This window comes from Ammospiza nelsoni, chromosome Z, assembly GCF_027579445.1.
Source record: "Ammospiza nelsoni isolate bAmmNel1 chromosome Z, bAmmNel1.pri, whole genome shotgun sequence".
NCBI lineage: Eukaryota > Metazoa > Chordata > Aves > Passeriformes > Passerellidae > Ammospiza > Ammospiza nelsoni.
In genome coordinates, this window is record NC_080669.1 from 70,307,098 (window position 1) to 70,332,839 (window position 25,742).

A 25,742-nucleotide genomic window follows, 5' to 3' on the forward strand; every position below is an offset into this window, starting at 1 on the left:
CCTAGATCCACTCCCCTCAACACAGCAGGGACATCTTTCACTGGATCAGACTGCTCAGAGCCTTATCCAACCTAGCCTTGAACACTTGCAGAGATGGGGCATTCACAACTTCTCTGGGCAACTTGTTCCAGTGCCACCATCCTCAACAGTAAGGAATTTCTTCCTAATATCTAATTTAAACCTCTCCTCTTTCAGTTTAAATCCATTATCTCTTTTATCACTACATACGCTAGTAAAAAGTCCCTCTCCATTTTTCTTGTAGGTCACAGTGATATGATAAATTTAAAGAAGACCTCAACATGTTATTGAATCTGGTTATAGCTCTGAAGCAACCCTCTAGCAGTGTAAAGATGGCACAAAAGTTGATTAAATACTAATCTGCTATTTAGAAAAAAAGAACATCGTCATTTTGTACTAATGTCATACAAACAAACAGAAGTAGCAATCAGAAATCTTTTGGATGGAAAACTAGCAAGAAATCACAGTAAAAGCTAAAATCATATGATTATTTTATAGAAAGTATAGTAAAATAGAACTGATTGTGGATTCATCAAAAATAGGTTTAAGAAGAATGCTGAGAAGCCACCTAAGTCCACCACTTTGAAAACTTTGATTTATTGCAGTGTTAGCTCAAAACAGCTCAAGTGCTCTGTGACCAGGGGCTGCCAGAAGCCTGGTTGGGTTACATCTCCTAGAGATATGTGCCTAAATAACCGGGGCTGGCCTTCAGCATGGGATCAACTTGGTCATCCCACTGCCGGAGAAACCCATCCCACCACCAGCTCCATACACCACTGTCTAGACATTGTTCCTTACCAATGCTGCTACAAAATTAATTGTTTACAGGAAATAACAAAAAATAATTGGACTACAGGACAAACTAAAGCCATTTTTACCTCCAATTTTCCCTATCAATGAACCTGTAGCTGTAGCCACAACCGGGGTTTGTTTTCTTCAAGAAACAACACAAAACAACAACAACAAAAAAGTGAAAGCAAATTGTACTACATACTAGAGCTGGATAAACATCCAGAAATCTTGATAAGCCTTTTCATCCAAATGGTAAAGATTTTGGATATTATTACTTTTAATACCTTCTAAAAGGATTGAAGGTGTCGTGCTACAGAACTCACAAACCTAAAGCAATGCCAATACCTAGATAAACCAAAACAGAGCTCATTTTCCCAAATTAGCCATCAAGATATATGTAAAGATCAGTAAGAATAAAATGCAGATTTTAATAGTCCTCAGCTAGATTTTTTGTTTGGAGTCTTCTGCTAGATTTTTGTTTGGAGTTACAACAAAATTATCTTATCAAATACAAGCACCCACATAGAAAGCAAAAAAATAGTTCTAAATCTTAGGTAATCTTTCTCAACATCAGGTAACTTACCTCACCCCCATACTTTCTACCCCTCTTTACTATGTATATGCAAGCCTATGAAACTTCAAGACAAACATGATAATTACTAAAAGAACTGAAAAGCAGTGTTTTTGATACAAAAACAAGGATATTGGCATTTCTAGAAGTTTTACATTTGAAAGAAAAAAAAATTAAGGTTTTTTAGTTTAAAAGAAAATCTGTTAGACATGGTAATGTCTAAGAAGCTGTGTTGGTTTCAGCTAAGGTAGAGTTAATTCTGCCTAGCAGTTGTTTCGGATTCAGAATGAGAATGGTGCTGATAACACACTGATGTTTTGGGTTTTTTGCTAAGTTGTGTTTATCCAAAGTCAAGGGCCTTTTTTCAATTTGCCTCATGCTCTGCCAGTGGAAGGTATTCAAAATAAGCTGGGAGGGAGCACAGCTGGCACAGACGACTGGAACAGACCAAAGGGGTATTTCCACATCACAGAGCATCATGTTCGGGATATAAACCAGGTGGACTTGCCCAGAACGGTGGGTAATGTGATTTCAGGAAGAGGGGTCTGACAAGGGTCAGTAGGTGGTGAGAAACTGCATTGCATTGTTTTGTTTGGGTATTTTTTATTACCATTTTATTACCATTTTTATTTCCCTTTATTATGGCATTTCACTTTACTTTCAATCATTAAACTGTTCTTATCTCAATGTAGAAACTTCAATTCTCCTCCTCATTCCACCAGGATCTGGGGGAAGAGAGGAGACATTTGAGCAAATGGCTGTGTGGTGTTTCATCTCCAGCTAGGCTTAAAACCACAATAGAAGCAAGCAACGTCTCATCTCATTCAAGAACTGATCTGTGACCTTGCTGAATATAAGAGAGTGGCAAATCAGATGTAACCAACTTGCAACAAATTTTGTGTCTCAAAAGAAAAACAAAATACCCTTGCATGCTTTAACCCCAGAAATACCGAGTCAATGAATGCACACTGAAGGATGCTCTGGAAGCCAGCAAAAAGCACAAAGTACCAAAAAAGTAAATATTAGAGATTACCTGTTGAGAAAAGGCAACACATACAGACTTTATCAGGGCCCCAGCTGAACTGTGGTTAAAAAGTGGTTAAGAAATGAAGTACTATTTAAACACTCCCTGGCCCCAGAGGAAAAAAGCCAACAATCTACACACAGTCTCAGGAGACATGGACCTGACTAGAGTCTGAGGAACATGGCCATCATGTGCTCTGTACTCCAGAATATTGATGAATTCCAATTCAAACACTTCTCCCTTGAAGTTTCTAAAGGCCAAATGACCTTCAAGGGCATTAATTCCTTACAGTGCAGCCATTAAAACATATTAAGATATTACCTTTTTTACAAATTGTAAGGACATGCCATTCAAAATGTTGATATTACACCTGCCATCTCCTGAAGACGATTTTGCTGACCTGCCACCTTAATTTCCATCTAGTCTGTCTGAATTTTAACCAGTTCCTCCTTTTAGGCAACGGTGTCAGCCAGGCACTACACAAACATTGCAACACAAATGATATGTGTGCTGCATGAGACCAGTACAGTTATGGCCCTCTGACCTAAATGGCCTCATTATTCTTCCCAGACAAGAAATGCACTCATGAAATGTGTATGAGAGAAAACAAGCAGATTTCCAGTATCAGGCAAAACTTTTAAGTAAACAGGAGCAATTCCAAAATCTGGTGCAGAACAGCAAGAAAACTCCAGGACTCAGTTCTTATGGATGAAAGGCCTGATAGCGGACGTGAAAGAGAAGAAGGAAGCAATATGTACAAATCTTCATGAAAGGTGGAGAAGTAAACCAACATTCCATTAAGCAAGTATAGGCCAAAAAGTCCCATACCCAAAGCAAACCAGAAAAGCTAACAAATAAGTATAAAAGAACAGTTCTGAGAGTTGTCCATGTCTGTAAAGCATCTAGTGGATGGTATCTGACATGATAACTTCCAGGAAAATAATGGCTCTGTGTGTGTAAAAAAAGGATGGTCATCACTACTGAAACAAGCTAACTATTTTGAGAGATGAGTGTGAGTCTCAAAGGTTACAGTTTAATACAACTGCCATTTCCTATACAGAAGAATATAAGAAGGGCTTTTTTCATCTCTCCCATGAGATCAAAGTTTTCAGAGTCACAGGCATGAACTGGTCATTTTCAGTTGACACTCTTAGTGAGAGACACGCATTAAGTCATCATTCAGAGAGACACATGACACTATCCCTAGTGTACAACACTTCAAAAATTAATTTAAGTTAGGATATTGAATATCCTATTCTTTTGCAAAATACAGTATATTTTAAAAAGAAATCTTATCCAAAATTATTAACGCTTCCTACTGTTGAGAAAAAAAGCCGGCCCTTTCAGACTAGCAGCTGTGGATCATTAGCTTTCCAGTGATGAGATGTGTTTGATGAGTATTTTTTTTTCTAATTAATAGACGAGATTCTCTGTTTGACTATCTTCTGACAGAAGTGAAAAGAAAGATTTCTGCCTTTCTGTGGAAAGGCCATATTCTACAGAACAATTATTTCAGATTTCTTTTTATCTACCTCCACCCAACCTCTTTTCATTTTTAACAAAATCCTGTTTGCACCCACTTCACAGCAGTAACCCCCATTTTTCTCAACTCTTCTCCTTTTTTCCTTTTGCTTCTGTTTTGACTGCTAGCAGGGAAGAGCATGTAAAAAAAAAAGGATCAACCCTACAGGGGACACTGACCTCATCCTCAGGTACAGAAGAGACCAGAGGACATATTGAAAGAGGGCTGCAAGAACTGCTGTTTGAAAGCTTTATGACAAAACTAGAAAATGTTAATTCCACAGAAATGCCTGAGTTCAGTGGACCAGATACTGGCACTGGTAGCACCCAGAGCCATGAGCTGTAATGTGTTGGGAGTAAAGCAAACCACAGACATCCCCACTGCCATTATCTCACACAGGGCACAACACTCATGCTGCAGTGTCCTTCTCAAATTGTGGCTTTCCTTGATCATTTTCACAGAACATCTCTACAGCCTTATTTACGTATTATCTATATCCTTGCCTTATATTTGTAACCAATCTCTTGATTACCCTGGAAACACAAAAATTGGCTGCACAGCATTTTGGCACAATCACAAATAGACAGTATCTGCAGCTCGAAATACTGCACTCCAATCACAGGATCTTCCATTTACCGTTTAAGCTTAAAATGACAATTTTATCACCTGAGGCTTTGTCCCTTGATGTATTCTCACAGGACTAGAAAGAATGAAACAAAACCTGTATCTGCTTGATACAGACTGTACCAAGGACTGCAGGTTTTAAGGTTCCTGCATGGTGTTTTATACTATGAAACACTGGCAACTACTTTGTATTGTACTTTAGATAGATACTAGCTTCTTCCATTATGAAAGTAGTCAGTTACTTCTAGCAATCACAACTCCACTGATCTTATACAATACTTTTATTAAAAAAATTAGGAAGCATTTCTTTTAGCTGCAAGAGATCTCAAATACACTACCATTAATGTAAACACTTATAGGAATCCACTCCAAATGCACTGCCTTCATTCAGGGAAGTCTGGAAGAAATATGCCTTTTAAACCTACTCTAAAGTATACTCCAGCAGTTTTTCCTATCAGTCTTACAATTTTAGTTCCAATTACCTGAGTGCTAGGAAGAGGTGCAGTATGAAAAATTTGAGTCTGAAAGGCATTATCTGTTACTCTGTTTTTCTGTACACACAAAAAATTTACTTGAAAATAATAAAAGCATGCAACATGTAAAAAATACAGAAAAAACCCTATAAAATTCCCACCTGCTTTATTTTGGCAAATTTTCAGTTCAACCTTGGATTAGTGTTGGTTGTCTTTTTAAAGTGCCTGAGGTCTTGGGAGTCTGAGAAATGTATAATAATTAGTAATTTTATTCTCTAAGATATTTTCCTTTATCTCAGAAACTAACATGGATTTGTTTGAATTCTTTCTCTCTTTGCTGGAATTAGAAGAACTGAGCTCACTTTAGATTTAGTTCCCTGAGTTCAATTTAGATTTTTATTAGCATTCTTTCTATTTGTTTCATGTAGAAAGCGAAAAAAGAGATACATTCATGACAAATAAAACAAGAACTTAACAGAACAGATGAAGTATTAATTAATGCCAGTCCAAATGGGGCTTTTGATGTATTCTGATGTATTGAAAGCTATATATTAGCTTGATAGAGCACTTGGTCCTGCATCTAGAAGAACATACCAAAAGAAAATTTCAGTAAACAACGGCATTAGATGACAAGAAGAAAATAAGAAAAGGCTAATGTTAAGCTCAAAGAATATTAATGATCAATTGTGAAAGACATTAAAATGTGATACATTCTGAAACTGTTAACACACTGGAATAATTTTAATCTTTAGCTTCAATATCTGAAATTAAAAAAAGCAACATAAGGACTTACTAGGTAGGACATTTTTCCTCACAGGTTTTCCATGCTGGGAATCTGTACAACAAACCCCAGGCTCTATTTAATCTCACTCTTTTATCCATGTGTAGTGTATCCACTTGTTACTAAAGCAACAATTCTGAAAACTAGATGTGACTCACTTGATCTGCATCAAACCACCCAGTTTGTTTGTGAAACCATTTACAGCCAGAACAACCTTTGCTTTGCGCTGATACTGCTATCCAATCACACCATAATGTATGTTGCATCTCTACAAGATTGTCAGCACCAACAAAATGTTTTATTTAAAATTCCAAAATTTTTATTTAATTATTTGCTTACAAATAATTATTTTCCTTACAACTTCTAACAGATGTTTCAAAATCATTTTCCAGAAGTACCACAATCTTTACTTTGAGAATATCAACAACTTCAAGAATGCAAAACTCAGAGCCACGAATGAAGTGCCATTTTAAACAGCACATGGATTACAGACATAAAATTGGTACTGCTGTAACAAGTTGCTAGTCTATCTACTAACAAAAGTTAGGTGGAAATAAAAATTATACTACTCAAAAATATTTTTAAAATGTGGACTCTCTTGTGTCATTTTTTCCCCCTTCATTTAAGAGTTTCTGAGCTGCATTATTACATCTGGATAGCTAGTATCCAGGCTAAAATTAAAGGGCAAAATATAGTTCACTAAGGGAATTCCCACACAAACAGCCTCCTGCCATTCACAGGCCGTTTCAAGATGGATTTTTTCTGTCAGACTGCAAAAATGCTGACAAACTATGAGAAATTTCTATGAGCACTGACACCTGGCATCAATGACCAACTAGGGTACATAAGATCAAATGCACATCTAAGAATGTGGCTATTAGGGTCACTGAACCTCCATCCCATCTTAATACCACATTTTCTGAACAATACCCAACTGTTCACTGAATGGCCCACATTTTGTCTAAGTGACATTACCTAAAAACTGCTCTACATATTATTTTCCAAGTAAAAAACTGCTTTTGATGTTCTCAGATTGATTTTCACAGAATCACAGAATGGTTAAGCCTGGAAGTGACGACACTGGGTCATCTGGTACAACCTCACTATTCATGTAGGGTCGTCCCAGAGCATGTGGCACAGAACTGTGTCCAAACAGATCCTGAGTATCTTCAGTGAGAGAAAGAATCACTTCAGAAGAAAAATCTAAGGTGCTGACTTTGTGAGAAGTGTAAAATCATAACATGGATCATGCTAGATAACTACAGATATTTATGCACAATAGACTGATGATCTTAAGAGCTCTGTACAGTTTTAAATTTTGTTGTGCTGAAAAGGATCGCATGCAAGCAGGGATCTACATATTCACATCTATATTCCTTCATTATGTAGGCATTTTATCACTTCACCCGGGCATCAATTTTCTGTCATCTACGTCTTGCAATTAAATATGAAAAATGTAATTTCTTCAGACAATCCAGGAACAAAATGTTATCATTGCCCTCTTCCTTTCTTACTGCCTTATGAGACGCTGATGTTCTTTGAACCGGCCTCCTGTCCTCCCAAAAGGCTGAAGATTTTAAAATTAAATTGTCCATCAAAAGTTATTAAACTGTGTATAGAGAAAAAATATTTAGGACCTTCTTCAGCTTAATTACACTTCACTGTACATCTACCAGAGTTCAGACAACATACATACTCCCAAAACACCTGTATAGAAGTTGTTAGAAATAGTTTTTAATGAAAAGTAAGTAATTTACTTTAAAAATTGTGAATATGAACAACATAAACTTCACAAATGCTTAAATTGTGCCCTTATTCATTGGTATGTCAGAAAACCTAAATAAGCCCTCCTCACTATTCATTCATAAATAACCACCATGAAAATAAAAGGATCATTAGGATCAAAGGATTTTAGGAAGCACAACCTTTGATAAAGTTAAGTCCTTTGGTTGTAGGAAAACTGACACTTTACCAACTGTCAGAGTGAAAGCAACAGCAATAAAATTTAAACCGTATGAATGAGGACTAAAACCTTGTGGCTGAAGGTGTTAAAGTAGACTGTGATTTCCAGCGATAAAATGCAAAAATTCTGTGTTTTGGTTCGGTAACTACCAGTATGCCTGGCTTCCCTATGGAGAGACACTTCCATAAGCTGAAGTCTCATTTCACAAACTTGAACAGTAATGTCCTTGTTATATTGAAGAAATTCTGTCCAAGTAGGTCTAATTATGAAATTATTTCAACTTTTCAAGACCATCAGTCAACTTCAGTGAGTTCTCCAGGCTGATTTTCATACTCATGATTTATGACCTGCTTCATCATGTTCTTTTGTGATGTCTGGAGTATTGGTTGAGTATAACTGTATAAAAACAAATAAATAAAAAGCCTAGGATTTGTTCCGCTATTACTGACCAGCTTTAAAGTACATAACCTGCAATTTGTTCACACAATGTAGGAAAATGTTTTTCTACCTTTTAATGTACTTATTTGTAAATAAATTTTAATAAATTCATTTCAGTAATTAACTTCAGCTAGCTTGCCATTCATTGTAACTTGATCTCCCAGTCTATATCGTACTTTAAAAAAAAATTCTCCTTCATTGATCTCAAGACTTTGCCTCCAAAACTTCATTTCTCAGTGTTTGCTGATATATGTGTCTGCTCTGTCATATACAGCTATGCGTGCCTGTTCCTATTCACAGCTCTAATGTTAATCTGGGGCTGACATTACCAACTCCTTCTAGTCTATTTACAGTTTTTTTCTCTATGAACATCCTGTAGATTTGATGACCCCAAATGATTTGTTTGAAATAACTTTGATGCCAGAGATATCTACATGTTAGCATGTAGGCTATGTGCTTTTCTTTAGTCTTTAAATTTTTCTGTGCAGAGTACAATTGTACGTTGCAGAAATGAGAACTTAGCAGAAAATAATAGTTTAGATCACAGAGTGAAGCAGCTCCAGGTGTTTGAACAACCCAAATCCTGTACTTGTAAGTCTGTCCCCAGGCTGAAGTCACTGAGACAAGCAAGTATTTTTTCTTCTCTAGTATCACAGGTGCAATTATATTCTGCAATGCTTTCTTTAAACAAAATGCAAAACAAAACTCTCCAAGGTCATTTTTAGCTGACAATTTCTTACAGCAGACTAGAGCAGGTCCCAAGAAAGCTAAAGTATATTCACATACTTTTGTGTAAAAGTTAACAAATCGCACTATAAAGAACACAATGACTTTTGCTATCAGTACAAACAGTGCAAACTCCAAATATTTCAGTGAGATAAAGAGAAGGTAGAAGTTAGAATGCAGTTCATGAATATGTACATCCTGTACATTTTTGTCTCTTTTTATTGTAAAACACAGCACAAAGGAGTGGGAGGACATCTACTTACAGTCACTTCACAATTTGTTAGAATCAGTTATGAATTATTAAACAAATGTAATTTATAACATAACTAGCATATTTACTAGTGTATCACCACTCTTTCTTCTTTGGTTGAGTTTACTTCTTCATGCCCTTGCTAAACTTCTCTGTTCTGCAAAGCTCCACTCAGGTGCATTTGAGAAATCACATCAGACTACTACAGCTTTTTCTGGAAGAGCAACTCCTGATCTGCTGGGAGTTGTACAAGAAATGGAGTCAAATACCTGGTTAACAAATACACTTTTCATACCTTAGACTGATGCACTTTCAGTCACCTAAAAGATTTCTCTCAATGTCTACATAAGTTACCTGTTTAACGAGGACAAGCACAAAACTGACATCTTGGAAAAAACCAGAGGTGCTTCATGGGAAAAGAAAAAAAGGGAATATCAGAAATAGACTTACCAAACAGAACTGAATTATTATGTTAAAAACTACAGAAAGCCGCCTTACATTTTGGTTAAAGTTAAGTAACCATTCATATAAGGTGCTGGAAAGAGACAAGAGAGGTGAAGGCTGAAAGAGAAGGGTGAAGGTGAACAGTATTCAGAAGTTCACATTTTTGAATCACATACTTTTAAGCAACAGTAAGTTCTCTGGGCAGCAGTAAGTTGGATAGGGCATCACCTATCCAAAACAATGAAAGACTATACCCTGTAATTGAACAGCCTGCAATACAGTTTTTTGTATTTTTAAATCTGATTTTAAGGTTCACTCTTCCAAGATATATTGAGAAATAAGATTTTTAATCTATAACATGCAATGTAATTTTTCAGAACAAATAAATTCAACAATGAAAAAATATTTTCTTTCTTATGATCCTAGAAACTGTCTTCTGCTGCTTTCATTGAGTGATGTTTCTGCGGGAGAAGTATATTTTCATGTTATTGATAACACCAGTTGTTTTTCTGTAATAAATTTAATTATATCTGTATTTTTACAAACTACATTAAATCATATTTAGCACAGATATCTGTGTCCTGACAACTACCATATTGTTTTTATAGTTTATCTTTCCAGTCAGCAAATGCTAGAACCCAAGCTGTATTCCTCTCTCTACATTTGCAGGAAGTAGTGTTGTAGACTCCAAATATATGATGTTTCATAGAATCTACCTCAGTAGTTTTTTGTTTCAGCAGAATTAAATTTCTTTTATTTAGATGATTGCCACTCCAACATGTTTAGCCATACTTGAATGTAGAAATGTTTCACAGCTCTAAAAAGCATTTTTTGAGCCAGGACCATCATCAATAACACTTACCAACCACGGAAGAAGAGCAGTACATTTTATAGATGCTTACTTCAATGCACATCCTTAAAATGTGAATAGGGAAATGCAGAGTATTTTAGTTTGTTTGTTTGGCTTTTGTTTGGTGGGTTTTTTTGGTTTTTGGGTTTTTGTTTGTTTTTTTTTGGGGGGGGGGGCGTTATATAAAATAACATAGCAATGAGATCACAATCAGTGTGTTTTAAAAAAAGCAAGTTTAAGCACACATACAGATTTTGTATGTGTGTTTAAACTTGCTACATATGGCAGGAAGCAGAGAGTTCTCCTTTAAAGGACCAAACTCTGAAAACAGGTATTTCATAAATTTAAATGAGCAGGGCCCAAGACTTGGAATTATACCCATATGGATTCTGTACTTTAACACTGTTCAAGTCTCAAGATCTTTCAACCAAACCAAAACAGCCAAATATTCTATTAGAGAATAGTCTATTCTATTAGAGAAGTCTCATTATTAAGTTGTCTACAATTTAAAAGAGATTTTTTTAAATTTTATACAAGATTGAACGCATTCATTAATCATAAAAAGTCTTTGAAATGCAACAAGAAACTGTCCTTAGCGCAAAGGAGTACAGTTTCTTGCTCAAACCCTGAATCACTAACACAGATTTATGCACATGTGAAAAACTTCTCTACTCACTGTTGTGTTTCTAGCAAGTCCAAACAAAAATGACGTTTAAAATTCAAGATGGAGGCTTGATCTTATGATTCTCATAGTCACAATGGATGAGGTATGTACAGCATAATTACTAACCATGTATTTTTTATTAAAAATAGAGCAGACTTGGGGTTTTAGCAAACTGTCTTTTCCATGTCACTTCTCCTTCTCCAACTCCCCACTATCTCCCTTCCTCCTGAGCTTTGGGTGACACCAAGGAGAGGAAGGCAGGAGTAACTTCACCTGGGTTTTTAATAAATCTATAAAGTCCTGTGGAACTGACCTGTCACACTGAAGCAGATTGATGATTTGTGAGCAGACCTGGACTCTTCAGAGCTGCAGCTCATGTCTACCATTCGAGGTAACTCTCAAAATGGCACTGCTTTGTCAATGTCTTCACAACAGCATCTGGAGAGGGGGATAAATGTTTTGCTGATGCTCAAGAAAGCTTTTTGCAAGACTCAGGAATTCAACTACCTGTTCTCTAGGCAAGTATATATTCCAGCAGGTATAGACTCCTCTACCCCTCTGCTCACTCTCACCAGACCTCTGATTAGCTCTGATGGATGTCCTTTCCTTGCTCCCTCAAAGATGACAGAGTCTAACCTTCGACCAAAGCAACCGTGTCAGCTAAACCATAGCACTGTCAGGTCCAGCCTGTTTTAAATACATCCAGGGATAGTGACTCTATCCCTTCACTAGGCAGCCTGTTCCAGTGCCTGACCATCCTTTCAGTAAAGAAATTCTTCCTAATGTCCAACTGAACCTCCCCTGACACAGCTTGAGGCCATTTGCTCTCGTCCTGTCACTAACTGACTGCAAGAACCAACCCCATCTTGCTACAGCCTCCTTTCAGGCAGTTGTAGAGAGTGGCAAGGTCTCCCTGAGCCTCCTTTTCTCCAGGCTAAACAACCCCAGCTCCCTCAGCTGCCCCTCATATGGCCCTGCTCTCTACACCCTTCACCAGCTCTGTTGCCCTTCTTGGACACATATTCCCACACCTCCATGTCCTTCTTGAAGTGGAGGGCCCAGAACTGAACACAGGACTTGAGCTGGGGAATCACCACAATCACTGCCCTGATCCTGCTGGCCACACCATTTCTGATAAAGACCAGGATGCCATTGGCCTTCTTGGCCACCTGGCCACACTCTGGCTCACGTACAGCCAGCTGTCAGTCAGCATCCCCAGGTCCTTTCCTCCTGGGCCACTCTCCAGCCACTCTGTCCCCAGCCTGTAGCACTGCATGGGGTTGATGGCATCCAAGTGCAGGAACCAGCCCTGGCCTTGTTGAACCTCACAGCGCCGGCCTGGGCTCCTCGGCCCGGCCTGTCCGGATCACTCTGCAGAGGCTGCTCGTGCTCCAGCAGATCAACACTCCTGCCCAGCTGAGTGCTGTCTGCAGCTTCCTGAGGGTACACTCAATCCCCCCATCCACACCAGCAATAAAGACATTAAGCAGGGCTGGAACCCATACTGAGCCTTGGGGATTCCCAGGAGTGACTGACCACCAACTGCAGCACCATTCACCCCCATGCTCTGGGCCCAGCCTTCCAGCCAGTTCTTAACCCAGGGCACTTGCCCAAGCCATGGGCTGCCAGCTTGCCTTAGTTTAATACAGTTATACAAAAGAGTGACTCAAAAGTGAGTCACTCTTATTCCCCTTTAGTCACTCTTATTTCCCCTTTAGTTTTAACCACTCCTCTTTCATCAGTAAGGAAAAATGAATGTAGGAAGGTCTAAGTGAAAAAATAAAAGCTTACTAAAAAGAAAAACAGCAACAACCAAAATACTATTTTTTGTCCAAAACAAATCAACACTGCTGGGATGCTGGAAGAAACTTCCCAGCTGCTGCAACACTGACCACCCTCAGGGGCTGGAACTCATGGAGAGATAGATGGTCAAGCTTCCCAGCACAGCACAGCAGCTGCGGGCAGCGGCTGGAACTCATGCAGCGGGTTTGATCTCCCCTGGCCTGGTGCAGCAGCTGGAGAGAACAGTATTGTGAGATTCCAAAGCCTCAGGAGAACAAAAGAAAGCTACCTTGCCAAACAGCACAGCACAAAGCAGCAGCAGCGAAAAGTTGTTGCAAAGTTCACTGTGGAGAAGTTTTGCATTGCAAAATACAGCTTCTTGGTGTCAACTCAGAGATCTGCCCCATGTCAACCCCTAGATAGCCAGAAGACAACAGAAGAAGAGCTCCACACACATTTGTTTCTGGTTTCTAAAGGGATCCCCCTTCTGGGAACCCAGTGTAAAACACACAAGTTCAGTTTCCTGGGTTGCTGAATCTTAAAGTGACAGTTAAAACAGACTACATGGATTAACATAGAGGAAATACAGAATACACATTTTTTTGGTCACTCAGGACACAGCTTCCTCAGCAGACTGCTGGGGGTGACTGAAGTCCAAGGTAGACAACATCCACAGTTTTTCCTCATCCACTAGGTTGGTAACCTCAGCATAAAAGGAGATCAACTGATCAAGCCGGATCTGCCCTTCCTAAACCCATGCTGGCCAGGCCTAATCCCCTGCTTGTCCTATTTGTGATATATGAAAGCACTCAAGATATCTGTTCCATAACCCTCCCAAACACCAAGGTCAGTTTGACAGCCCTCTAGTTCCCTGAATCCTTCTTGTAGGTGGGCACTACACTGGCCAACCTCCAGTTGTCTGGGACCTCCCCGGTTAACCAGAAGTCATGATAAATGATGAAGAGTGGCTTGGCAAGCTCTCCTGGCAGATTTCTCAGTACCCTTTGGTGAATCCCATCCATCCCCACAGACTTGTGAATGTCTCAGTACCACAGCATGTCACTACTTCCTCCTGCACTGCAGGGGGTCTGTTCTGCTCCCTGTCCCTGTATATCAGGGCAGGGGACTGGTTGTCCTGAGGAAAACAGACAGGTCTTTACGTTAAACACTGATGCAAAGTACACATCAAGTACCTCAGTCTTTCCATCATCCCTGGTGACAAAATTCCCCTCCATGTTCAATAGAGGATGAAGATTCTCTTTGGACCTCCCTTTGTTGCTAATTTATTATAAAACTACTTTTATTATTTTTCACAGCAGTGACCAGGTTGATTTCTAGCTGAGCTTTTGCCTCTGATTTTCTCTCTACATATCCTAACTATATCCTTGTACTTTTCCTGGGTTTCCTGCCCCTTCTTCCAAAGGTCATAAGCTCTTTTATCCCATGTTCCAGCAAAAGTCAGACCAGTCTTCTTCCCTGATGGCTTGTCTTTCAACAATAGAGCATGCTCCTATGCTTTTAAGATTCCGCCCTTCCTGATCCCTTTACCATCAGGGACTCTTTCCTATGGGACTCTCTGTGTCCTGAACAGGTAGGGGCTGGGTTAACCCCACTCCTTACTTCATGAAGAATCAAAAACTCTATCATTTTATGGTTGCTGTGCTCAGGATGGGCATTCTCCCACCACTTTCAGTTCATAAACAGCAGGTCTAGCAGGGACCACACCTGGTAGGTTTCCTTACCAGCTGTGACAGGAAGTTCTCTTCCACATAATCCAGGAACCTCCCAGACTGCCTTCTTTCTGCTGTGTTGAGTTTCCAACAAATATCTGGCAAGCTAAAGTCTTCCACAAGCAAAGGGCTGGCAATTGTGAATTATCAGTCAGCTGCTTAGTGAATAGTTCACCTGCCTCTTCATCCTGGTTGGCTGGTCTGTAAGACTCCAACAAGGATATCTGCATTGTTAACCTTCTCACTAATTCTCGCTCAAACTTAACAACACTATCCTTCCTTACCAAACAGGTTCTAGCTTCAAATCAGGATCCTTATTACTTTTCTTTGCCTGGAGAGGAGAATAAAAATACATGGTATTTTCTAGTTAGCAGCTCCTGTGTAGGGATCTCCTCCACCTGGGACCATTTGCAGTTCTTGATGCTTCAGGACAGAGCATCAAGGCTGCTGGGGAAAAAAAAAATCTACAGAAGATGGCAGCCAGATAGACACATTGTACACTTTTGTGGGATGAGATTTTGGTAGTGGGTGACTGCAAGTGTGGCTTCTGTGAGATGCTGCCAGAAGTTCCCCTTTTGTCTAACCTAGTCAATGCTACCTGGCTCCAGCAAGGACTCACCGCTGGCCAAGGCTGAGCCCATCAGTGCTGGTGGCAGCATCTCTGGGATAATGTACTTAAGAATGTGAAGAAGAAAACTGTACATCTACAGTCAGAGAGAAGAGTGAGAATATGTATATGTGTAAGTATATGTAAATATACTCTGCAAACACCCACGTACATGAAAAAGCATGAGGAACAGGTACTCCAGTTATATATGTATGTATGCATGAGCAAAACTTCCCCTGCAGCCAGCTGTGAGGCAGGCTGTCTTTGAAGTCCGTGGAAGTCCACAGTGGAGCAAGTATCCACCATGGAGGACCCTACAGCAGAGCACTTCAATACCCAGGGAAGGGACCCATGCTGGAGCAAGTCTGTGCCTTGGAGGGCTGTACCTCTTGGAAGAGAGCCACACTGGAGCAGTTTGTAAAGAACTGCAGTCCAATACCCTGTAGTGGGTTGACTGTGCTGGATGCCAGGCACCCACTGAAGCTGCTCAATCACTCCCTCTGCAACTGGACAGGGGAGAGAAAACATAACAAAAGAGTTTGTGGGTAGAAACAAGGTCTGGGAGAGATTACTCACAAAACATCATCACAGGCAAAACAGACTCAGCATGGGGATATCAATATAATTTATTACTAACAAAATCAAAGTAGGATAATGAGAAGTAGACTAAATCTTAAGCACACTTTTCCCCACCCCTCCCTCCTTCCCAAGCTCCACCTCTTCCCCTTCAGCAGTGCAGGAAGATGAGGAATGGAGATTGCAGCCAGTTCATCACAGGTTCTGTCACTGCTCCAGGAGAAGAGTCTTTCCCCTGCTCCAGCATGGGGTCTGTCCCACAGGAGACAGTTCTCCACAAACTCCTCCAGTGCCTTCCCACAGGCACCTTCACAAACTGCTGCAATGTGGGTCACTCTTCCACAGGGTGCAATCCTTCAGGCACAGCCTGCTCCAACATGGGTCCTCCACAGGGTCAGAAGTCCTACCAGGAAACCAGCTCCAGCAAGAGTTCCTCTCTCCATGGGTCTGTAACTTCCAGCAGCTAATCATAGAAGCCACCTCTGTAGCCTGCCCACTAAGAAAATCTGATCATATCCAGTAGATTCACACTGGAGAAATTTGTGGAGGACTGTCTGCTGTAGAAGTGTGAGGAATTAAAAAGAGTGTGAGCAATCTTCTGCTTAAGGAGGAAGGAGTGGCAAAAATCACGTATTATGAAATTACTGCAGTCCCTATTCCCATCCCAGTGGAGCAATTTGGGAGTGGAGTTGAGCCCATGGAGAAGGGAAAGGGAAGGTGTTTTAAGATATGCTTTTACTTCTCATTAACCTACTCTAATTTAATTGTCAATAAATTCTAATAAAAACTAATTTTAGACCCTAGTTGAATCTCTTTTGCCTGTGACAATAATTGCTTAATGATGCTGACCCTTGAGCCTTTTGTTATATTTCCTCTTCCATGTCCAGCTGTGGTGGGCAGTGATGGAGAGGCTGTGGTGGGCGTCTTGGGCCAACGTAAAATCTCTGAACCATTTAGGTCACCTTTAAGATCATCACGTCCAACTCTTAACCCAGCACAGCCAAGTTCACCACTAAACCATGTACCATAGTTAGAGAGGTGCCATATCTACATGTCCTTTAAATACTTTCATCAGTGTCCTGGGCGACCTGTTAAAGTGTTTGAGAGCCCTTTTTTTTAAGCGATTTTTCTAATACACAATGTAAATCTCTTTTGGTGCAAGCTAGAGATATTTCCATATGTGCACAAGCAGAAAACGACAGGCAAAACACCAGCATTTGATTGATCATTTTTGGAAGTCCTAATAAATTTAAACATACAGGAATACAGTGTTGCAAATATTTTAGGATAAGGACATAATTTTATGTTTGTATGTTAGAAACAAATTAACCACATGACTACACTGAATGCAACTCAATGAAGTTTCAACCTCAGAATTCTATGACTCACAGAAGACATAAGCAATTGACAAAAATTATAGACAAATCTTAACTGCAGACAGCATTTCTGAAATAATCAATGATAAATATCAGGCAGAAAAAAGGAATTTGGGTATATAACCAGAACAGGAATTTAGTTACTGGAAAAAGTCTCTATAGAGATTTGAGACAATCACAAAAGCTGTTGTCCTCTTTAAAGGGCTGTATGGTTCAACCAAAAGCAAAAAACTATCAGGATTCTCTTGTCTCTTTTCACATCCTAAAAGAATGAAACTTATTGGATCTTTGAAAACACTTAGGGAAATTTTACCAGTAAAGACATATTGGTGTCTTAGTCCACAATTCCTTTTTTTCTAAATACCGGTGATGCGGAAATCACCATAACTGAAATAAACACGTAATAGCACCAAGAGGAACGCATACCAATCTGAAAGACAAATGAAAGAGCTCCAGATAAAAAGAGAAATATACATTATGTGCACAGTTTATATACACATTTAGGTACAACTCTTTGATAATATAGCACAGCGATCTCTGCTACGCATGTTTTTTAATTCCATTTATACACCTTTACATAGGTCCTTTGGGCCACATATATTCAGCAATTGGATGAGGTTTCATTCCTCAGTTCTTCCAATTGATTATTTACATCTTTTCATAGAAATGAGACAAATTATCAAATCTATCTACTACTTCGCATTTTTTTGCCTAGGTAAAAATAATATATAACATTTACTCATTGAAAGTAAAACAACTCTCCATTTTACAGACGGGGCTCCTTTTGCTTTTTTAGGGTATCCTTCTTTTTCCTACATAATTTTGGAATGCATAAAATCACATTAAGAAGTCATGGCAGTTTTGTTTTCGCCCTGTATCTATGGTTAACTAACTGGTGGTTAAATTTGGAAACTTGTACGAAAACTTCATGAGACAGCATGTCATGAGCCTCCCCTCACCATCAAATCACACAAGATATGGCTACACCTCAGTGTGTCTGATTGTATTTTCTTCCACACTACCACACATCTTTACCATCAAACCTCTAAATACATGCTAATGTACAGTCTACTGTAGATCTATATGCTGGAAACCCTGACTATGGAAGGTAACAATTTACAGTATGAAGACTAGCAAGTTATCACAGAGCACAATAAAAGACAATGTCCCATCCCAAAGTAAGGATGGAGGGGGATTCCTAAGATTTCTAGGGTGAAATTAGACATAAGCAAGGTCGATATCACACCTGTGAAAAGTGTATTGATCTGGAGAAAGAAATTGGCCTCATTTGTGGAGACAGCAGAGGCAGAAGCAAATGAAGGGACCAACTCCACGAGTGGCAAGATGCTCAGTGGGTGACGTGCTGTTTGGGCAGGACAGAGGCAGGAAGGGCGGCAGGGCAGCCATGGGCAGCACGGTGGGCAGAGGCACCAAACAGGGGGGCAGCAGGGCAGTGGGCAGGGATGATTACATGGGCTACAGGTGGACGAGCACAGGCAAGAGGCAAGGGCCAAGGGCAAGGGCAGTGTTGTGACAGCAAAGGCTGGGCAAAAAGGGCCAGCAAGGAGTGAGTGAGAGAAGGCAAGGCCCGGGGCCGGGGTGATGCTCTCCATGATTTCTTATTTACCGCACAGCCCCTCCCACAGTCCAGCTGTCCAAGGAAATCCTTGGGTCGTCTGGAGAAGCTCCCCTAACAGCAGGAAGGAGTTCTCTCCACCCTTGGGGAAAGTGGCCTGGACAAGTCCTGCCAGTGACAAAGGTTTTAAAGGCTCTCTCCAGCCCAGGAGGCTCCCTGGGGAAGCACTCCGAGAGACAGAGCTCCTCTCCACCCCTCGGTGTGGTAGCCTGCCGAGAGACAGAGCCCCTGCTCACCCTCCTCCTGCCGCACCAGCCACGGGTGCTTGCTGTGCACGTGGGCACATGCTGTTGCTGCCAAGGCATGTGCACATTTTCTTTTCCATTTAAACAACAGATTTTTGAACAACAGTTCGGAATAAAATCCAAAGTTGAGACATTTTCACTCTAACATTAATGAGTCCCTTGCAAGTAAGAAAGAGAAGAAATACAATCTGAAACAAAGGAAGGCATCTCATGAAACAAAAAAGAGAAGTAGCACCAGTGAATATAAAAATATGCTGAAGCAACAGATGTTTTGGAAAGCTGTGTCTACTCCTTATGTTCTAAAACTGATTAATGCATGAAGTTAAAAAATAATGGGAGTGTCCAAACCTCACCAGATAATTATATAACTTCTTTCATTCCTGTCATTTTATCACATAATGTTCAATACTATTACCTATTATTCATTATTTGTGAAACAACATTAAACTTGCTGAGGTATAACATATTTAATATACCTCAATTATGGGATACTCTCTTTAATTATCTTTAATATAATTCCAGAGCAGGGAGTATCAGAAGGTAAAGAAAAAAAATATTTTACATATACGTATATACACCATCTACAGATTCACACACACACACACACATATATATATATAGCATCTACACATAGGTTTAGTTATATTTCTTCATACAAATAGCAATTTTGGTTTTAAGAATAAAAAGACAATTGTTTGAATTACTGAACTGTGATGTCAGTCTTTGAATACGTAAGTAGGCAGGTGTTTTCTGTTGTTTTTCTTCTACACACCACTAACATGAAATTGTTATTCCCATCTCAAGCAGAAAAAAGGAGCAGAATGAGTTTTCTAGTAGTACATTAAAGTAAAAAATAGTTTGTTTATAAGGATGCCTTTTTAAGCCCCCCAAATGCATTGTGAATGATCACTAGCAGAGAAGAAAAGATTTATTGAAACACAACTTTAGCCTACTGATAGACCATGATATCTAAAGAAAAACAATTCTTGTAAAAAAATCAGTAAAACAGTATTTACTGTCTATATGAATTCCCTGTATTAAAATATCTTTAATACCTCTATTCATATGTCTGGAATTTATGTTTCAAATTTCTTATGAAGAGTGACTTTTGTACAACCTGACTTTAAATATATAAACTAGCATAACTGAAAGCTGGTTTTGCAGACTGGGAAAAATGTCCCATTTGGGACAACGATGAATCTCCTCCTTGAGTAATTCCTTTCAGAAAGAGGCATGTCTGCACACAAAGACTAAGAAGGAGGGAGTGCTGTTGTGCTCTGCTGTGCCCTTGACAGCCAAGACAATTTTTATTTCAATGCTTACATACAGATGTTGGTGTCCAAGTACTCACACTGTGATTACTGCCCTTAAAAAGCAGAAAACAGCTAATAGCTCTTCAGCTACTCCCAGTTCTTTCAAAATTTGTAGCAGCAGAGAGAATTCGTGTAAGTCACGAAAACTGTGACATATCTGGAGAAAGTTCTATATGCAGTTGCTGGAATATCATTCACTCTGACTGTATTTGCTTTGAACATCAGAAACCAAAAGCTTATTTCCTATGCACTTGCTTTTTGCATGAAACCCCAAGTGCTGTAGAATTACTTTCAGTGTCAATTTCTTGTTTATCACATTTTCCACCCTCTATGTTTTTAGTATCTGGTAAGTCTCTCTGGGATCTAGCTACATCTCTGATAAAGAGCTGTTTGACAACTCATTCTTGATACAAGATTTCTCACTCATTTTAACTATATACTAATATACAGAAAGGGTTTATACGTATTTATTTATAAGTATAGGTTGCAGTATCATATTCAAACACATAGAGAGTAAATGAGCACATGTGCTCACACATATACAGTAAAACAATGGGATTTCCATGGGGAAATGCAAAAGTTATTGTTAAAATATGTCATCCATGTAAGAGAAACAAACATGAGCTGGGCATTAAATTTGCATACAGCCCCAAGCACAGAGGTTCCTGCATGTGTAGTGCTCTCCTGCTCTTGAAGATGGGCATATCTGGCAGGGAGAGTCTGTCAAGATTAGCTCAGGAAAGACACCTGCAAGGAGCTAATTTGAAGACACTGAGAATTTGCCTCAGTATGTGAAAATAAACACAGCTATGCATACTGAAAGTTACCACAAACACTAGGCCACACATCAGGGAATAATCTAATTAACACACAGCCATACATCACACTGTGAAAAATGGTAGCCACTTAGGATTGATTTAGGTCTTGCATTGCTTAGATTAGGAAAAGAAAGGGCTTTATAAATGCTCAGACTGAGAAGAAAGAAAAAAAATTATATGAAATTAAAGTAGTTGTGATATAAACAGGCGCAGATTCACTTGATGGCTTAGTGAATAACAAGGCAGCATAAAGAAGTGAATGCTTCTTTATGAAAAATAATCAAAAGGTACAGTTCCTTTCTTGATTTTGAAGCTGCTTTTGACAAAGTCTATACTAATAGACTCTGCTTCAAGTTACAATCAAGATTTTTTTTTTTGCATAATAGGTTAACTTGTGTAAATAGAGTGGTTCCTTTACCAACAAAACTGGCTGCTGAGGTATAAGTTATTGTGATTTAAAATTCTGGTAGGAAGCAGATTGGCATTACTGCATGTGATTGGTATTTTTTTAAAAATTATATAATCTACATGTGAAAACAATTTGACCTGAAACCATCTAGCATGTCTTTCCTTTCCTCTTCTTCTCTTTTCCCCAAAATTAATCCTCTTTTTCTATCTTTTTTGTTATAAGAGAAACCATGATGCCATTTCATAGTTTATTCTTTCTTAACACACACAGATATTCAAACACAAGGAAAATAACTCATCATATCAAAAGTAGGACAAGGAAGCATATCTCCAAATGTTCACAGCTACATGTCTTATGAGTCTGTACTACTTTTAAATAGTAATTGAAATTACTCCAGAGATCTCACACATTTCTGGCCTGCTAACATGAGTTTAGTTATTTCATTGACAGTTCACAGATACTACTGAAGTGTAATAAAATAGATATACTGGAAAAAAAAGCAGCTGAAGATTGCTCACACACCCACAAAACGTTTTAGCCCAACTGCAAACCAAGAATATTGAGAAGGGGTCACTGAACTCATCCAAAGAAAACTGAGGTAGTATCTGTGGCACTTTCGGAATGTGCTCAGCTGGTGTTGGCCTCTGCACCTTCAAAAAGTAATAGCTACAGAAGTGTGGCCACAGTTTGAGCCAGCTTGAGCCAGTCTGCAGGCACCTCTCTTTCAATGTTCAGCAGCATTGCACTCAGCCTGAGCCTGCTGTCTTGCCAACAATAGTCAAGGTGCCTGGCACTCACTTCAGGCTTGAGACCCCAGCAAATGTAAGTGTATCCTGTGCATTTTTTGGGGGGGAACAAGGAGAACAAGACTGCTTACTGAATAAGAATCTAAAAAAAAATCTAAATCTACTGAAAACAAAAATCTCATTACTGCCAACGCTCCTGAAATAAAAAGTGCATCCTTCAACATATATGTGTCCTGGGGACATCTCATAAGAATAAGGTATCCCAGATCCCCCAGGCCCCAAGATTGTTACTGAATGTTTAAGACTCACAAGGAGCGACCTTGTGTGTGGAGGCAGTGGGGGAAGCTGGCATCCCTCTTCCCCCCACGGTTCAGGAGGATGAGCACACCACCTGAAAAGTTACCTGCTCTGCCCGAGACTTCCCCGGGTGTGGGTCTGTCCTTCCGTCCTGCCTTGCTCCCTTCCGCTGGGTGACTGGGGTGTGCTGCAGAGGCTGTGTGCTAGGCCAGGGATATTGCAGCGCTGCAGCTCAGCACTACAATCGCATCTGCCTGCCTTCCCCAGCTGCTGCTGCTGCTGCTGGCAGTGGTGCTGAGGTCACATGCTGCCTGTGAGTGAGCAAAAGGTGCCATTTTCCTTCCTTTCCCCACACTGGGCCAAGCCACCATCGCCCTGGGAATCACCACGTGCCACAGGGAAATCTGCATTAACTGGAAACTCCTGGGTCTATTTTGCTGCTCATTCTGCTCTGTTACATACATATATAGTCTAGTAAAGAACTGTCACTATTGTTTTCTATGTTTTTGCTGGAAACCTCCATAATTTCTGAAGTAAGAATAAATCAGAGGGAAGGGTCTTCATTCCAGGAAGGTTCCTTGGGAGACATTTGTCTTTTAAACCAAGAAATTAATTAGCACCTAATGTGTGGTTCGAGAGAAAAGGTTAAAAAGAGGATAACAGTTCTTGGGTAACCCATTTGTGTACTTGTTACAGCAACCTCATTAGGAATCACGATGGTCCACCTTACCCCAGTTCAGTTGGCAATTGATCATGTTCATGTTTTTTCCATTTGCAGATCCATTTGCAGATGGGCCCCAAAACTAATGCCATTGTGGCTCTCAACAAGTTTGTAGAATAGGTCAGTTTGGTGAGTAATGCAGTGCTTGTAAACCTCTTTTGGACTGTGTGCATGTGGCTATCTAACTACCACAGCCCAAGATGCTGGCACTGGGGGTTCGTGGTACTTGTTTTGGGGGTGGAACGCAGAGGGGTGTTTTCTTCCAGTCTTTCATCCACCTTTTCAGGCCAACCACAAGAACTTTTGACGGGTTTAAATTCCCCACAGATGCTAAAGATACCATATTCTTGATGATGTTTTTGCTAAGTTTATTCAACACGGTCCATTTAGTTGCCTTGGGTAGTTACCCCAAAATCTGCCCCAGAGGGAAGGGATGCTGCCCAGATACCTGTGGCAGAGGCAAGGGAAAGTCCCCAAGAGCACCACCCGCAGTCAGAGGGAAAGGTGGGTAACGCAGCAGTGCAACTGACAGATGTCACGGCCATTCTAGCTCCACACAAACCAGAAGGGCAGCCACAGCCAGGAGCCGTCACCCCATTGAGCAGGCCAAGAGGGCAAAGCCTCTGTGGCAAGGAGAGTGGTGGAATAAGTGTAGGTATGGAGAGGTCTGGCAGGTTGCTTATGTCACACTGCCACGAGAGTTGTTGGGGCTGACCCAAGACTTGGCTGGGGGTTAGGGCTCCCTTCTTTCCTGCCATTTGGGCATCAAGCAGAGTGGTCACTACAGGGGTTTTGTGTATGCAGCTCCATGACCTTGCTACGCTACAATTCAGCACTCCGATAGAATTTGCCTGCTTTCTCTGCTTCTCCCTGCTGCTGCTTGGTAGTGCCAAAACCAGTTGCTGCCTGTGTGAGTTTCAGGGGAATCACTCCTCCGCTCCCTCTTGTCAGAGGCTGCCATCGCCCCTGAGGAGGTTCCATGCTCACCCCGGGGTGCCCGTTCTGGGCAGGAGTGAGTCACTGCAGCATCTCTGCAGCATCTCTGCAGCACCTCTGCCTTGCCTGAGCCCCCAGCACGGCCTGCCAGCCGTGGTCACAACCGCACCAGCATAGAAAAAGAGCGTTCAACACGTGGGAGGCCTCTGTTACTGTGCTCTTGTTTGTTCTTTTTTTTTTTTTTTTTCCTAATAAGAGCTGTTATTTCTTTTCTTATATTTTTGCCTGGAAGCCCCGCGATTTTCAAAGTATAGTAATTTGGGAGGAGGGGTCTTCATTCCAGGAAGGTTCCTGCCTTCCTTGGGAGACATTTGTCTTTTAAACCAAGACAAAGTGGTATAAGAAAAGCTTTTCACATAAGAACTTGTAGTAACCTGTAAGATCTGTGATGTTTTTCAAATAGGTGAATATTTTACAGTAGGGGCTCTTGGTTAATAGCCTTCTCAATAGAGATGGGTTAAAGAAACCTTTTGTTTATGAATGCAAAATTAATTGGATAGGATCCAGCTATTTATATCTATACATTAATAGCTATTTCTATCTCTCTCTCTCCCCCTCTGTGTGTATATATATATATATATATATATATATATATATAAACACACACACACAACAGAAAGCAAAAACCAGAGCAGTGTTTACATCCCACTCTAAAACCACCACACCAAAATTAACTATTTCAGGTGACAAAGAATTGGCTGTAGGCCTCTTCAGTTGTCTTCTCCCGAATCTTTAACTCACAACTCTACTTCAGGCAACAGCACCCCAACAGCAGGAAATGGAAACCCCTTTCTTAGTGGGGACAACAAACACAAATGACAGAAAGGCATGTGGTGGTGGAAACCCAGCCACGCCTTTCCAATGACAGGAATCCAGAAAGCAGTGACTTCAATATCCTGTCAGAACCCTAAATGAATGAAAGCCTCATTGCTGAAAACATGTAATTCTTTTTCCCCAACCGTCAATCTGCCCCACCAAACTAGCCTTAGCAACAAAATACCTAAAATTTGATTTAAAAGGGTGTAAGCGAGTCGAGAATCAAACACAGGCCAATCCTGAGGTAGAAATAGCCTTATGAGAACATAATTCAGCTGTGGGTTTTTCACATAGGAGAAAAAAGTAGTACCAGTAATCCTCTAAAACACTATGTCAATAATGTTTATCCATGTCAGAACTCAAAAAGAAAAATACATTAAAAGAAGGACTACAATACCTCATGAAAGCTCATGATTGCATTCCCATTTTTTCCTTCAAAAATTTGATGTTATGTCTTGACAGTGACAAATTGCATGTTGTTTGCTCAGTGGACTTTCCTGATAATAGATTATATTATTCCCCAGAAGAAGGTAT

General features: G+C 40.1%; 1 protein-coding gene across 2 annotated transcripts in view; it reads right to left on the reverse strand.

Moving 5' to 3' along the window:
- Positions 1 to 25,742, reverse strand: part of MCTP1 (multiple C2 and transmembrane domain containing 1) — a 216,180-nt gene that overhangs the window by 52,401 nt on the left and 138,037 nt on the right. The gene's annotated exons all lie outside the window — the stretch shown is intronic.